Raw genomic sequence first — 15,525 nt, 5'->3', positions numbered from 1 at the left:
GAAAAAGTCGATCTGCTAGTAAGTGCTGCCTCATCACCCATGCCTATTAGGCAAATTATTTTTCTGGATGCTTATAGAAGTAAACTAATATTCATTTTATTTGCACATCTTATATCTAATACCCAATTTTCTTTCATCATTAAAACTTTAAAATCCTACAAATGTTTACTTTAATAGAAAATTTACTGTGAAATTAGACATGATAGACTCCGGGGAAGCATTTATTTGATTAGGAAAGGTTAGTTCAAGCTGTTTTTTATGAAGGAATATTAAAAAATTCAGAAGATGATATATTTAGGACTAATATATTTTATATTTTTACCAAGTATGTGAAATCAACTTATAAATCACAGAAAATTATCAAGATAAACACCAATCATTTACAACTATTGTATATATTAAGTTTTTAAGTGCTAAGTTTGACAACTGTAGATATTTACTATAAATTAAAAATCCAGTTCATTCTGAATAGATGTGTAAAAATAAAGTGACTGTAAATTCATTGAATAAAGCGGAATAAAGTAGTAGTAGTATTTAGAATAATATACTCAATTAAAAAATGATTTCTTCCAACATTCATACTAGAAAGCATTATTAATATGATAAATTCGGCCAAGCGTGGTGACTCATGCCTGTAATCCCAGCGCTTTGGGAGGCTGAGGCGGGCAGATCACGAGGTCAGGAGATCAAGACCATCCTGGCTAACACAGTGAAACCCCGTCTCTACTAAAAATACAAAAAAATTAGCCGGGCGTTGTGGTGGGCACCTGTAATCTCAGCTACCCGGGAGGCTGAGGCAGGAGAATGATATGAACTTGGGAGGCAAAGCTTGCAGTGAGCCGAGATCACACCACTGCTCTCCAGCCTGGATGACAGAGTGAGACTCCGTTTCCAAAAAAAAAAAGATAAATTCTAATGACAGATGATTTGCAAAAGGATGCCAAATTTGGATGATAATGACTTTTATTCTTTTACTTTTCAAAAAATGTATGTAAGCCCCCTGTGCAACCATGATCATGCTTCAACTACTTAGATCGTTTTTCTTTTGAATTAACTCTTGTATATTCAACAGAACACTTAATTGCTTTCTTAGTTGTATTATAACATATGAAATCATCTAAGAAAGCTTAAATCTTTAATAAAATGGTGATATATATTTCTAAATCAGATAAAAAATATTGTCATGGATATTCTTATATTAGTATAGACACAAATTATTTGCATATACATAAATTGTTGATCAACTCTAAAATAGTTTAGTTATAAACATTTGCATATCTATATTAAATACTTTCCATGTTTTCAGCTTCTTTTTGTATTTAATGTAAAACCCACATATTGATAACTTGTTTAAAATGCATAAAATCAGTGCCTTTGATTTGCTTATTTAATAAAGAAAATTGAACTGTCTGTTCATTTTAATTAGAACATTTATTTTATGTTTAATTTTCTAGACTCAGTGCTGTGTTATACATAAAAATAAATACCACAGCCTGTTCATTTTGGAACCAAAGAAGGATTGTATGTAAATTAATAAGAATAAGACATTGTCATTGCTCTCGGGAGCTTAGGGACAACTTAAAGATATTTTCAGTTATTTCATGACCATCATTTAAATTTTCTTTTTAAATTTTTTGTTTATATTTGGCACATAATTTTACATGTTTATAGGGTACAGTGTGTTGTTTCAGTATGTGTATACATTGCATGATGATCAGATCAGTGTAGTTTTGATCTATCCTTCAATGTCTATCCCTCAGTCCTTGATCATTTCTCTGTGCTGATAACTTTCAAGATTTTTTTTCTAGCTACTTTGAAATATGCAATACATTGCTATTAGCTAAAGTTACCCTATTATGTAATAGAACATCAGAACTTATTCTTCCTATCTAACTATAACTTTGATAAACCAACCTCTACCCTACCACCCCCACCTTTTCCCTTTCCTCCTCAGCCTCTTCCTAAACACTATTCAACTCTCCACTTCTATGAGATCAACTTTTAGAAATTCCGTCTATGAGTGAAATCGTGCAGTATTTGCCTTTCTGTACCTGGCTTATTTCACTTGACATTATATCCTCTAGATTTATCTGTGTTGCCACAAATGACAGGATTTCCTTCTGGTTTTAATAGCCGAATAGCATTCCAGTGTGTAAATATACCACATTTTCTTTATCCATTCATTGTTTGATGGATGCTTAAATTGCTTCCATCTCTTGACTATTGTGACCAGTGCTGCAATAAACATGAGAATGCAGTTATCTCTTCATACTGATTTCATTTTCTTTGGATAAATACCTAGTGGTGAAATTGCTGAATCATACAGTACTTCCATGTTTAATTTTTTGAGGAACTTCTATACTATTTCTCTGTAATGGCTGTACTATTTTATATTCTAACAGTGTAAAAGAGCTCTTCTTTTTCCACACCCTTGCCAACATTTGTTATTTTTCGTATTTTTGATAATAGCTATTCTAACTAGGATAAGGTGATACCTTATTATGGTTTTGATTTGCATTTCCCTTGATGATGAGTGTTAAGCATTTTTATCCTATATCTACTGGTCATTTGCATGTCTTCTTTTGATAAATGTCTATTCATGCCCTTTGCCCATTTTTGGATGGGAATTTTTTTTTCTTTTTTGCTATTTAATTGTGTGAGTTCTTTATATATTCTGGATGTTAACCGTTTGTCAGTTGCATAGTTTGCAAATATTGTCTCTCATCATGTAGGTTGTAATTTCAGTATGTTGACTGTTTCCTTTGCTTTGCAGAAGTTTCTTAGTTTTACATAATTTCATCTGCCCATTTTTCTTTTATTGCCTGTGCTTTTCAGGATCTATCTGAAAAATTCTTCTTGAATCAGTTTTGTGAAGTGTTTCCCATATGCTTTTTTATAATAGTTTTGTAGTTACAGGTCTTATATTTGAGTCTTTAATCCATTTTGAGTTCATTTTTGTTTATGTGAGATAGGGCTCCAATTTCATTCTTCTGCATGTGGATATTTAGTTTTCCTGGGACCAATTTTCTTTGATTGAATAGCCTGTCCTTTCTCTAATGTGTGTTCTCAGCACCTTTGTAAAAAGACAGTATACTGAGATGCATGGATTTGTTTCTGGGCTCTCTATTCTGTTCTGTTGGTCTTTGTGTCTGTTTTTATGTCAGTACCATGCTGTTTTGATTACTGTGGGTTTGTAGTATATTTTGAAATCAGGTAATTGGATACCTCTACCTTTTCTTTTTGCTCAAGATTGCTTTGACTATTCAGGGTCTTTTGTGGTTTCATACAAATTTAGGATTGCTTTTTCTGTTTTTTGAATGAATGACATTGGTATTTTGATAAAGATTGCATTGAAATTGTATATCACCTTGGGTAATATGGACATTTTAATAATATTAAGTCTTCCAATCTATGAATTCGTAATATCTTTTTATTTGTGTCTGCTTCATTTTTTCATTAGCATTTTTTCATTACTGTTTTATAGTTTTTATTGTAGCGATCCTTTACCCCCTTGATTGACTTTATTCTTAGGGGGATATTTTTGGCTATTATAAATGGGGTTACTTTCTTGATTTCTTTTTTACATAGTTTGCTATTGCCTTAGAAAAAATGCTTCTGGATTTTTTGTGTTTATTTTGTACTGAAACTTTACTTAATTCACTTATTAGTTCTGACAGATTTGTAGTGGTATTGTTAGTATTTTCTATACATATGGTTATGTCACCTGCAAATAGGGACAATTTAGCTTCCTTTTTAAAAAAAATTTTTTAACTGTACTTTAAGTTCCGGGATACATATGCAGAACGTGCAGGTTTGTAATGTAGGTATACACGTGCCATGGTGGGTTGTGCACCCATCAACCCATCATCTACATTAGATCTTTCTCCAAATGCTATCCCTTCCCTAGCCCCCGACCCCCCGACAGACCCTGGTGTGTGATGTTCCCCTCCCTGTGTCCATGTGTTCTCATTGTTCAGCTCCCACTTATTTGTGAGAAGATGTGGTGTTTGGTTTTCTTTTCTTGTGTTAGTTTGCTGAGAATGATGGTTTCCAGCTTCATCCATGTCCCTGCAAAGGACATGAACCCAAACTTTTTTATGTCTGCATAGTATTCCATGGTATATACGTGCCACATTTTCTTTATCAAGTCTATCATTGATGGGCATTTGGGTTGGTTCCAAGTCTTTGCTATTGTGAACAGTGTCTCAATAAACATAATGTGTGCATGTGTCTTTATAGTAGAATGATTTATAATCCTTTGGGTAAATACCCAGTAATGGGATCTCTGGGTCAAATAGTATTTTTGGTTCTAGATCCTTGAGGAATCACCACACTGTCGTCCACAATGGTTGAAGTAATTTACACTCCCACCAACAGTGTAAAAGTGTTCCTATTTCTCCACATCCTCTCCAGCATCTGTTGTTTCCTGACCTTAATGATCGCCATTCTAACTGCCATGAGATGGCATCTTATTGTAGTTTTGATTTACATTTCTCTAATACCAGTGATGATGAGCTTTTTTTCGTATGTTTGTTGGCAGTATAAATGTCTTCTTTTGAGAAGTGTCTGTTCATATCCTTCGCCCACTTTTTGATGGGGTGGTTTGTTTTATTCTTGTAAATTTGTTTAAGTTCTTTATAGATTCTGGAGATTAGCCCTTTGTCAGATGGATAGATTGCAAAAATTTTCACCCGTTCTGTATGTTGCCTGTTCACTCTGTTGATAGTTACTTTTGCTGTGTGGAAGCTCCTTAGTTTAATTAGATCCCATTTGTCAATTTTGGCTTTTGTTGCCATTGCTTTTGGTGTTTAGTCATGAAGTCTTTGCCCATACCTATGTCCTGGATGGTATTGCTTAGGATTTCTTCTAGGGTTTATATGGTTTTAGGTCTTATGTTTAAGTCTGTAATCCATCTCGAGTTAATTTTTTGTTAAGTTGTAAGGTAAGGGTCCAGTTTCAGTTTCTGCATGTGGCTAGCAAGTTTTCCCAACACCATTTATTAAATAGGGAATCCTTAACACAAACAAATGGAAAATCATTCCATACTCATGGATAGGAAGAATCAATATTGTGAAAATGGCCAAACTGCCCTAAGTAATTTATAGAATCAATGCTATCGCCATCAAGCTACCATTGATTTTCTTCACAGAATTAGAAAAAACTACTTTAAATTTCATAGAGAACCATAAAAGAGCCCACATAGGCAGGACAATCCTAAGCAAAAAGAACAAAACTTGAGGCATCATCCTCCTTGACTTCAAACTATACTACAAATTTACAGTAAGCAAAACAGCATGGCACTGGTACAAAAACAAATATATAGACTAATGGAACAGAACAGAGGCCTCAGAAATAACACAACACATCTACAACCATGTGAACTTCTTTTTTTTTTCCAATTTGAATGCCATTTATTTCTTTCTCTGGCCAAATTGCTGTGGCTAGGACTCCCAATGGTATGTTAACCAAAAGTGGTGAAAGTGGGCACCTTTGTCCTGTTCCAGATCTTAGAGGAAAAACTATAAACTTTTCTCTATTCAGTATGTTATTAGCTGTGGGTTTATCATATAAAGCCCTTACTGTTTTGAGGTATGATATTTCTATGTCTAATTCATTGGGAATTTTTATTATGAGGGGATGTTGAATTTTGGTGTTTGCTTTTTCTGAATGTATCATAATATGTCTATGATTCTTTTGCCTTGATTTTGTTAATGTGATTTATAATGTTTATTGCTTTGTGTACGTTGAACCACCCTTTCATCCCTGGGATGAATCCCACTTGATCATGGAGTATGTTCTTTGTAATATATTGTTGATTCTGGTTTGCCAGCATTTTGTTGAGGATTTTTGCATTTATACTTATTAGTGATACTAACCTGTAGTTTGTTTTGTTGTTGTATTGTTGTCTGGTTTTGGTATCAGAGTAATGATGACCTTGTAGAATGAGCTTGAAAATATTCCCTCCTTTTAAAGTTTTTGCATGAGTTTAAGAAGAATTAGTATTAGTTCTTTTTTTTTTTTTTTTTTTTTTTAATGTTTGTTAGAATTCAACACTGAAGCCGTTATGTCCTGGGCTTTTCTTTGATAGGAGAGTCTTTCAGACTGCCCTAATCTTGTTATTTGTTATTAATTGGCTCAGGTCTTCCATTACTTCATGATTTGATCTTGGTAGCAGTTAGGCAAGAGAAAGGTTGTATGTATCCAGGAATTTATCCATTTCTTCTAAATTTTCCAATTTGTCGGTATATAGTTGTTTATAATTATCTCATAATTCTGTATATTGGTTATAATTCTGTATATTGGTTATAGTACCTTCTTTTTTGTCTCTGATTTTTATTTAGTTGAGTTTTTACTCCTTATTTTCTAGTCTAGCTAAAATTGTATCTGTTCATATTTTCAAAAAATACACCATTCATCAGTCTCTTTTACTTTTTATTTTCTATCTCATTTATTTCTGCTCTGATATTTGTTATTTCTTCCTTTCTACTAATTTTGGGCTTACTATGTTCTTTTTCCTTTTTCTTGAGCTATAACATTAAGTTGTTTATTTGAAACTTTTCTTCTTTTTTGATGTAGGATTATATTGCTCTAAAATTTTCTTTTAAAGCTATTTTTGCTGTATCTCATAGGTTTTGGTATGTTGTGTTTCCATGTTCATTTCTCTTAAAGAATTTTTACACTAAAAATAATTCTTCATTGATTGATTCATGTTGTTGAACGTCTGTGTATTAGAGTTTCTAACGTTTCTTTTGTCATTTAATCCTAGTTTTACTCTATTGTGGTGAGAAAATATAATTGATATGAATTTAGTTTTTTAAAAAAATTGCTAAAACTTGTTCTGTGACCTAAAATATGGTCTATACTGGAGAATGTTCCATGTGCTGTTAAGAAGAACGTATATTTCATAGCTGATGGATGGAATATTCTGTAAATGTCTGTTAAGTCAATTTGGAAAACAGCACAGTTTAATTCCAATGTTTCTTTGTTGATTTTCTACCTGAATGATCTTTACATTGCTAAAAATGGGGAGTTGACATCTTCTAGTATTAATATGTTGCATCCAATCTCTCCCTTTAGGTCTATGTGTATTTGCTGTATATATTTGGGTGCTCTGGTGTAGGATGCATACATGTTTACAATTGTTATATTTTCTCGCTATATGGATACCTTTATTATTATATAATGGCTTAAGTTTGATATTGTTGTCATTCCTGTCTTAAATTTTATCTGAAACACATGTAGCGACTCACACTCTTTTTTTTAGTTTCAGTTTGTGCAGCATATCTTTTTCTGTCACTTCACTTTCTGTCTTTGTGCATCTTTAAAGGTGAAGTAGATTTCTTTTTTTTTTTTTTTTTTTGAGACGGAGTCTCGCTCTGTGGCCCGGGCTGGAGTGCAATGGCCGGATCTCAGCTCACTGCAAGCTCCGCCTCCCGGGTTTACGCCATTCTCCTGCCTCAGCCTCCCGAGTAGCTGGGAATACAGGCGCCCGCCACCTCGCCCGGCTAGTTTTTTGTATTTTTTTAGTAGAGACGGGGTTTCACAGTGTTAGCCAGGATGGTCTCGATCTTCTGACCTCGTGATCCGCCCGTCTCGGCCTCCCAAAGTGCTGGGATTACAGGCTTGAGCCACCGCGCCCGGCCTAAAGGTGAAGTAGATTTCTTGCAGGAATCATTTATCTGCACCTTTTAAAAAAAGTTATATTGTCACTCTATCTTTTAATTGGACAATTTAATTCATCCACATTCAAGGTCGTTGTTGACAGGTAAGGGTTTATTACTAGCATATTTTTACTCGTTTTCTGTTCTTTTTTTGATTCTTACTATCTTTTTGGTTAAATGATTATCTGTATTAGCACATCTTGATTCTATGTTATTTTTCATGCATCTATTATAAGTTTTTGCTTTGTGGTTATCATGAAGCTTACAAAAACTCATATAGTTATAACAGTTCATTTTAGACTGATACCTTCTTAGCTTTAATTGCAAAGAGAAGAAACTGAAACACACTCTACAGTTCAAACACCATACCCCACTCTTTTACTTTTTGGTGTTTTATTTACATAATTTTGTATTACATATCTCTTAAACAATTATTGTAGTTATTATAATACTTTTTTTTTTGTTTTAGTCTTCATACTAATGATATTAGTGGTTTACAGGCCACAATTACAGTATTGGTGTATTCTTATTTTATATACTTTTACCACAGAGTTTTATGCTTTCAGGTTTTTTTTTTGATGCATGTTAGAATTTTTTCCTTTCAAATGAAAGGACTCCTTTTAGCATTTATTGAAAGACTTATCTGTTAGTGATATATTTCCTTAGCTTTTGCTTTTCTGGTAAAATATCTCCCCTTCATGTTTGAAGGATAGTTTTTGTGGGTAAAATATTCTTTGTTGAAAGGTTGTTTGTTTTTTTGAGTTTTGTTCTAGCACTTCTAAAATATTATCCCATTCTCTCTTGGAAGGTAGGGTTTCTGCTGAGAAATCTGCTGGAAGCTTTATTGGGGCTCTATTGTATTTGGTATACTTCTTTTCTCTTGCTGCTTTTAGTATTCTTTCTTTGTCTTCAATTTTAAATAATTTAATTTTGCTGCACCTTGGTGAATTTCTCTTTGGATTGAATTTAATTGTTGACTTCTGAGCTTCCCATACCTGGATGTTGTTGTTATTCTCCTTATTTGGAAAGTTTTCAGCCATTATTTTCTTAAATAATCTTTTTAGGCTGTTTTCTCTTTTGTCTCCTTCGGTAATAAAAAGCTTTATTCCCTTTATGGTGTTTCATAATGTTCGTAGGCCTTCTTCACTCTTTCTTGGTCTTTCTTTTCTTCTTCTCATTGGATAAATTTGTATGTTCTGTCTTCAAGCTCACTGATTCTTTTCTCTTTTGATCAAGTCTGCTGTTGAAGACTTCTGGTGAGGTTTTTTGTATTTATTGTATTCTATAATATTGTATTTATTGTATTCTATACATTTATACATTTATTATATTCTATAATATAAAATTTCTATTGTTATTGTTTTTGTCAAATTTCTCTTTTTATTCCTAGGCAGTTTTTCTTAATTTTCCATACATGTTTTCCTGTGATTCTCTGCATTTTTTGGGCATTATTCTGAATTCTTTGTTAGATATGTTATATATCTTTAATTCTTCTGGCTCCATTACTGGAGCTTTGTTGATTTCTTTTGGTGAAGTCATGTTTCCCTGATTTTCCCTTGTGTCTTTATATTCATTCCTGTGCATTTGCTGAAATAGCCACCTCTTCCATCTATTGCAGTTGTTCTTTGGTGGTTTTAGACTTTCACCAGTTGTTACCACAATTTAATCATGGGCCCATTTGTTGCTTTGAATTCTAGGGAGGCCTTATAGTGAGCATCAGAACTAAAATATGGCACCAGAACTTACTCACTGCCCTTTCACTGTTTCCCATGCTGAGGATGACTTATTGCAGTCTGAAGAAAACTTAAGCACACATCAGAATTTAATTGGTAACTTTTCAGGTTTTGCAGGTTAGGGGATTGCTTGACACACTTAGGCTTTGAGAGGAACCCAGCCAGGGTTTTGGGCCTTCACATATACTAGGCTTCCTTTAGCACCAACACACGAGGCAGCATTCTCAGTATGGCTTCCCAACTGATGGGAAAATAGAGCAGATACCAAGATTTTCATGCTTGCAATCAGTGTCCCCAGTCTTATTTCCAATTTACCCCACATCATTGAGCCCTGTTGGCCCTCCCATTGCTTCCTGTGGAATGAAATCAGTGTGGGCCCCCGTGAAGATTCCCAGACTGGTGAGGAGATTAAACATCCACCTTTATTTCTTCCCAAGAAACCGTGAGTCTAAGAAAATTCTCTGAGAGTAGTGTTATGCCTGCTTGGGAGAGGTGAGTGTTTACCAGCTGTGGCTTCCGCCATTTCTGTGGCTCAGGGTATTTTTGTGCTTCTTTTCCAAGTTCTGGTGAACTCAAGGTGGCATTCTTGCCTTTGAATAGTTTCTAGTTGTACTTTTGTTAAGGGGAGTAATGCTGAGGGATCTTCTATCCTGCTATCTTCCTGACATCACTCCTCTTAATTTTCTTTTAATTATTGTTGAATACAAAGTCTTGTTGCCTACTGATGTGGTTTGTATCTGTGCCCTTACCCAAATCTCATGTTCCATTGTAATCCCCAGTATTGGAGATTGGGCCTGGTGGGAGGTGACCGGATCATAAGGGAGGTTTCTCATGAATGGTTTAGCAATATCTCTCGATGCTTTTCTCATGATAGTGAGTGGGAGAATTGTGAGATCTGGTTGTTTAAAAGTGTATAGCACCTTCCCCCTCCTCTTCCTCCTTCTGTGACCATGTAAGATGTGCCTGCTTCCTCTTCACCTTCCACCATTATTGTAAGTTTCCTGAGGCCTCCCCAGAAGCAGAAGTCACTATGCTTCCTGTACAACCTGTAGAACCCTGAGCCAGTTAAACTTTTCTTTATAAATTACCAGTCTCAGATAATTTTTATAGCAATGAAAAAAGAGACTAATACATACCTTTAATTTTTCTAATTAAAGGACTAATACTAATAACTTTCATTAGATCTTTAATGAATTATAGACTAATTCTAATACATTTAATTTTTCTCCATAGAATTATTACTAATTGTTACTACTTTGCTATAGAATATCCAAATAAAGTGTTTAATTCCCTTTACATTATTTTTTCTTTTTTTGAGACGGAGACTTGCTCTGCCTTCAGGCTGGTGTGTAGTGGCGTGATCTCAGCTCACTGCAACTTCCACCTCCTGGGCTCAAGGGATCCTCCTGCCTCAGCCTCCCGAGTAGCTGGGCTACAGACACACACTACCACGCCCAGCTAATTTTTGTATTTTTAGTAGAGACGGGGTTTCACCATGTTGTCCAGGATGGTCTCGTTCTCTTGACCTCGTGATCTGCCTGCTTTGGCCTCTCAAAGTGCTGGGATTGCAGGTGTGAGTCACCGTGTCTAGCCAGTGCTAAATTTAGTACATTGAAGGAGAGGGTCACTTCTGACAGAACATGGAACTTAAAATGAATATGAGTCAGTCTTTCTTACTACATGTGGTAGATTGATCTCTCAGCATTTTGATTGACAGCTAGTATCTCAGTTGTACCATAGATCAGCACTCATCTCTTATGTCACCAGTGGCATAAAAATTGATCTGCCATTACTCTGTTACCTCCAATCTTTGAAGTGGTAGGGTAATAAACTTTTCTATTGGTGAGAAACCTAATTTTAGCACAGTTATGTTTCAAATATATGTTATTGATTACTAAGAGAATGAATCTTTACACAATGCTAAGCAAACAAATACACTGTAAAGCCCACTTGATCAGGGTGGATTAGCTTTTTGATGTGCTGCTATTTGGTTTGCTAGTATTTTATTGAGGACTTTTGTGTGTATGTTCATCAAGGTTATTGGCCTGAAGTCTTCTCTTTTTGTTGTGTCTCTTCCGGCATTTGGTATCAAGATGATGTTAGCCTCTTGGAATGAATTAGGTTAGAATTCCTTCTCCTCAGTTTTTTGGAACAATTTCTGCAGGAATGGTACCAGCTCTGGTTCATACGTCTGGTAGAATACAGCTGTCAATCAGTCTGGTCCAGGACTTTTTCTGTTTGTTCGGCTTTTTACTACTCATTTATTTTTGATGTTTATTACTGATCTCTTCAGGGTTTCAATTTCTTCCTGGTTCAATCTTGAAAATATATTTTTCAATGGAATATTATATATTTTATCTTTTTTAGTTTGCAACTATAGAAGTATTCATAGTAGTCTCTGAGAGTTTGTGTGTGTGTGTGTGTGTGTGTGTGTGTGTGTGTGTGTGTGTGTATTTCTGTGGGGTCAGTGATAATGTCCCCTATCTCATTTCTGATTGTGTTTATTTGGATCTTCTCTATTTTTTTCTTTATTAATATAGCTAGTAGTCTAGTAATCTTATTTATTTTGCAAAAACAAACTTTTCATTATGTGATCTTTTGTATTTTTTTCTCAATTTCATTCAGTTCAGATCTGATTTTTTAAAATTTCTTTTCTTCTGCTAGTTTTTGGGTTGGTTTGCTGTTGTTTTTCCAGTTCCTCGAGCTGTTAGGTTAGGTTGTTAATTTGAGATCTTTCTAACTTTTTGATGTAGTGATTATTACTGTAAACATTCCTCTTAATGCTGTTTTAGCTGTGACCCAGAGATTCTGGTATGTTGTGTATTTGTTCTCACTGTTTTCAAAAAAATTCTTGATTGCTGCCTTAATTTCATTGTTTACCCAAATGTCATTTAGGAACAGGTTGTTTAATTTTCATGTAATTGTATGGTTCTGAGCGATCTTCATAGCTATTTTTATAGCATTGTGGTCTGAGAGTGTGGTTGGTATGATTTCAGTTTGTTTGAATTTGCTGAGGATTGTTTCATGGCTGATTATGTGTTTGATTTTATAGTACATTTCATTTGCGGATGAGAAGAATGTATATTCTGTTGTTTTGGAAGAGTTTTAGAAGAGTTCTATAGATATCTGTTAGGTGCATGTGGTCAAGTGTTGAGTTCAGTTCCTGGATATTTTTGTTAGTTTTCTCCCTTGATGATCTGTCTAATATTGGCAGTGGGGTGTTGAAGTATCTGACTGTTACTGTGTGGTTATCTAAGTCTTTTGTAGGTCTCTAAAAACTTGTTTTATGAATCCGTCTACTCCTGTGTTGGGTGCATATATATTTAGGATAGTTAGGTCTTCTTGTTGAATTGAACTATATGTAATTATGTAATGTGCTTACTTGTCTTTTTGATCATTCTTGGTTTAATGTTTGTTTTGTCTTAAATTAGAACAGCAACTTCTGATATTTTTAATTTTACATTTACTTGGTAGATTTTTCTTCATTTCTTTACTTTGAGCCTCTGGGTCTCCTTGCCTGTGAGATAGGTCTCTTTAAGACAGTACTGTATAGTTGGGTGTTTGTTTTTTGTCCAGCTTGCTACTTTATGCCTTTTAATTGGGGCATTTACCCAGTTTGCATTCAAGATTAATGTTGGTAAGTGGGTATTTGATTCTGTCATCATGTTGTTAGCTTAGTATTATGCAGACTGGATTGTGTAAGTGCTTTATGGTGTGAGTGGACTATGTACTTAGTTGTGTTTTTGTGGTAGCCAGTAATGGTGTTTTATTTCCCTATTTAGGACTTTCTTAGGGACCTCATGTAAGGCAGGTCTAGTGCTACTGAATTCTCTTAGTACTTGCTTGTCTGAAAAGAATTTTATTTTTCCTTCACTTATGAGGCTTAGTGTGGCTGGATCTGAAATTTTTGGTTGGAATTTCTTTAAGAATGCTGATGGCCCCCCATCTTTTCTGGTTTGAAGGGTTTCTGCTGAAAGTTTCGTTGTTAGCCTGATGGGGTTTCCTTTGTAGGTGACCTGCCCCTTCTCTCTAGCTGCCTTTATTTTTTATTTCATTACGAACCTGGAAAACCTGATAAGTATGTGTCTTGGGGGTGGTTGTCTTGCATAGTATGTTGCAGGAGTTCTCTGTATTTTTTGAATATGAATATTGGCCCATCTGGTGACATGAGAGAAATTTTTATGGACTGTATCCTCAAATATGTTTTCCAGGTTGCTTGCTCTCTATTTCTCCCTCTCTCTCTCTCTCTGCCATGTCAATGTGTTACAGATTTGGTCTCTTCACATAATCTCATATTTCTCTGAGGTTTTGTTCGTTCTTTTTTATTTGTTTATATGTCTGATTGAGTTAATTTGGAGAACTAGTCTTTGAGCTCTGAGATTGTTTCCTCAGCTTGGTCTGTTCTGCTGTTTATACTTTGTGATTGTATTATGGAATTATTTGTATTGTTTTTCAACTCTTATCAGATTCGTTTGTATCTATCTTAAAACAGCCTGTATCATTCAGCTCCTGTATCTTTTTATTGTATTTCCTGGATTCTTTGGCTTGGGTTTTGACTTTCTCCAGGATCTTGATGACCTTCATTCCTATGTATATTCTGTATTCTATGTCTGTCATTTCAGCCTGGTGCAGAACCATTGCTGGGGATCTAGTATGGGCATTTGGAGGTAAGAAGACACTGGCTTTTTGTGTTACCAGACTTTTTATGCTGTTTGTTTCTCATCTTTCTGGGCTGATGTTCCTTTAATCTTTGAAGCCGCTGTCCTTTGAATGAAGCCTTTTGCTTTTATTTTCTTTGAAGCCCTTTAGTGTTTGATTGTGGTATAGGGTGCTTTAGTCGACTGGTTTTGATTATGGAAGATTCCAGGGGGCCAGGAAGCCCCCAGCTGTATCTTCTGGCCCCTTGAGGTTATGACCCTGACCGCTAGAGGTGCTGAAGTGTTCCTAATAAGCTAGCCCCAAAACTTTAATGGGAATGCTAGCTGAAGCGCTCCATAGGGTTGTTGGCAGTGGTATCAGCACTCATTTGTGCTTGCCAGTCACTGTGGCCTTGCAGCGGAGTGCTTTTGTGTCAGTGGGGTGGTGCACTAGTGGGGGTGAGATGCTAACAGGGGTGGGCGCGCCGGTGTACACTGCGCTCACTAGGGTCAGAGTAGAACCTGCACAGCAGGGGTGGGCTGCTGGTGGACGCGAGGTTCTGGAATCTGTGCACGCAGTCGCACCCACCGCTGTGCGGTGGGCTGCCCACACTTCAGCGAGGGCTGGCAGGGGTGGGCAAGGCAGCAGAGTGTGCTCATGACAGCAGCGGTGGGGCAGTGGGGTGCACACTCACATGCCTGGTAGGAAGAGGGTTGGCGAGGTCGTTCGGCCCTTGCGCACACACTGGCAAAGCAGTGAGGGGAGGTTGCAAGTGAGAAGAGGTTGTGGGTGGGCTGGTTTTGTAGACAGAGTCCAGTCTGCTGGACTTCTCTGATGGTTAGACATGGACTGCGAGCGAAGAAGCTATCATGAAGGCATCTGGGAAGTGCCCTGGTTGGGCATTTGATGCTGCATTGCAAGCGGGAGCGATCACACTGGGGCTCCAGGAGAAGCCGGCAGCAGGAGAGGCTGCTCAGATAGAAATGGCTCTGAAACATGGGCAGGACCGCCCTGGTCCCAATCTGACTGTCACCCAAATGCAAAAGTCTAAATTATAGGAGCTTGTTGAGCCTTGGGGGATAGACATTCTTGGCCGTGCTCCACTGCAGCCATTTCCCCGACAAACCTTCTGAGCTGTGCCCAGATTGGAGTCCAGGCACTGGCATCTCTCAAAGCAGCTCTTGCTGCCGGATCAAGTTGTTCCTGGGGGTCCTGAGGTCTCCTGCAACTAGGATTATGGGGGACTGTGGCAAGGATGGGCCACTCCTCACCTGTTAAACTCACCTCTTCCCCAATATTCACTGGGGACCAGGAGTGGGTCCCAGGGCTCAACAGCCCCATGCAGGATTTCCAGATTCCTCCCGCTTCAGTCCAGTATCTTCGCCCTCCTTCCATCCACTCTTAATGCCTTCCCTCTGAAGGTCGGCTTGAAGTGTGCTAGTATTCCCAATCCCTGAATCTCTCTGTGAGAGATGTTTAGCCTGGCTGTGTCA

The 15,525-nt window shown here is 36.5% G+C and overlaps 1 protein-coding gene across 1 annotated transcript in view; it reads left to right on the top strand.

Annotated features, from left to right (window-relative positions):
* The window catches only part of GALNT13 (polypeptide N-acetylgalactosaminyltransferase 13), a 605,545-nt gene that overhangs the window by 131,045 nt on the left and 458,975 nt on the right, over positions 1 to 15,525 (top strand). The gene's annotated exons all lie outside the window — the stretch shown is intronic.

The sequence above is a fragment of the Rhinopithecus roxellana genome, chromosome 14 (assembly GCF_007565055.1).
Source record: "Rhinopithecus roxellana isolate Shanxi Qingling chromosome 14, ASM756505v1, whole genome shotgun sequence".
Classification (NCBI taxonomy): domain Eukaryota; kingdom Metazoa; phylum Chordata; class Mammalia; order Primates; family Cercopithecidae; genus Rhinopithecus; species Rhinopithecus roxellana.
The sequence above is the reverse complement of the archived record's forward strand: the minus strand, read 5'-3'. Positions and strand labels throughout refer to the sequence as shown.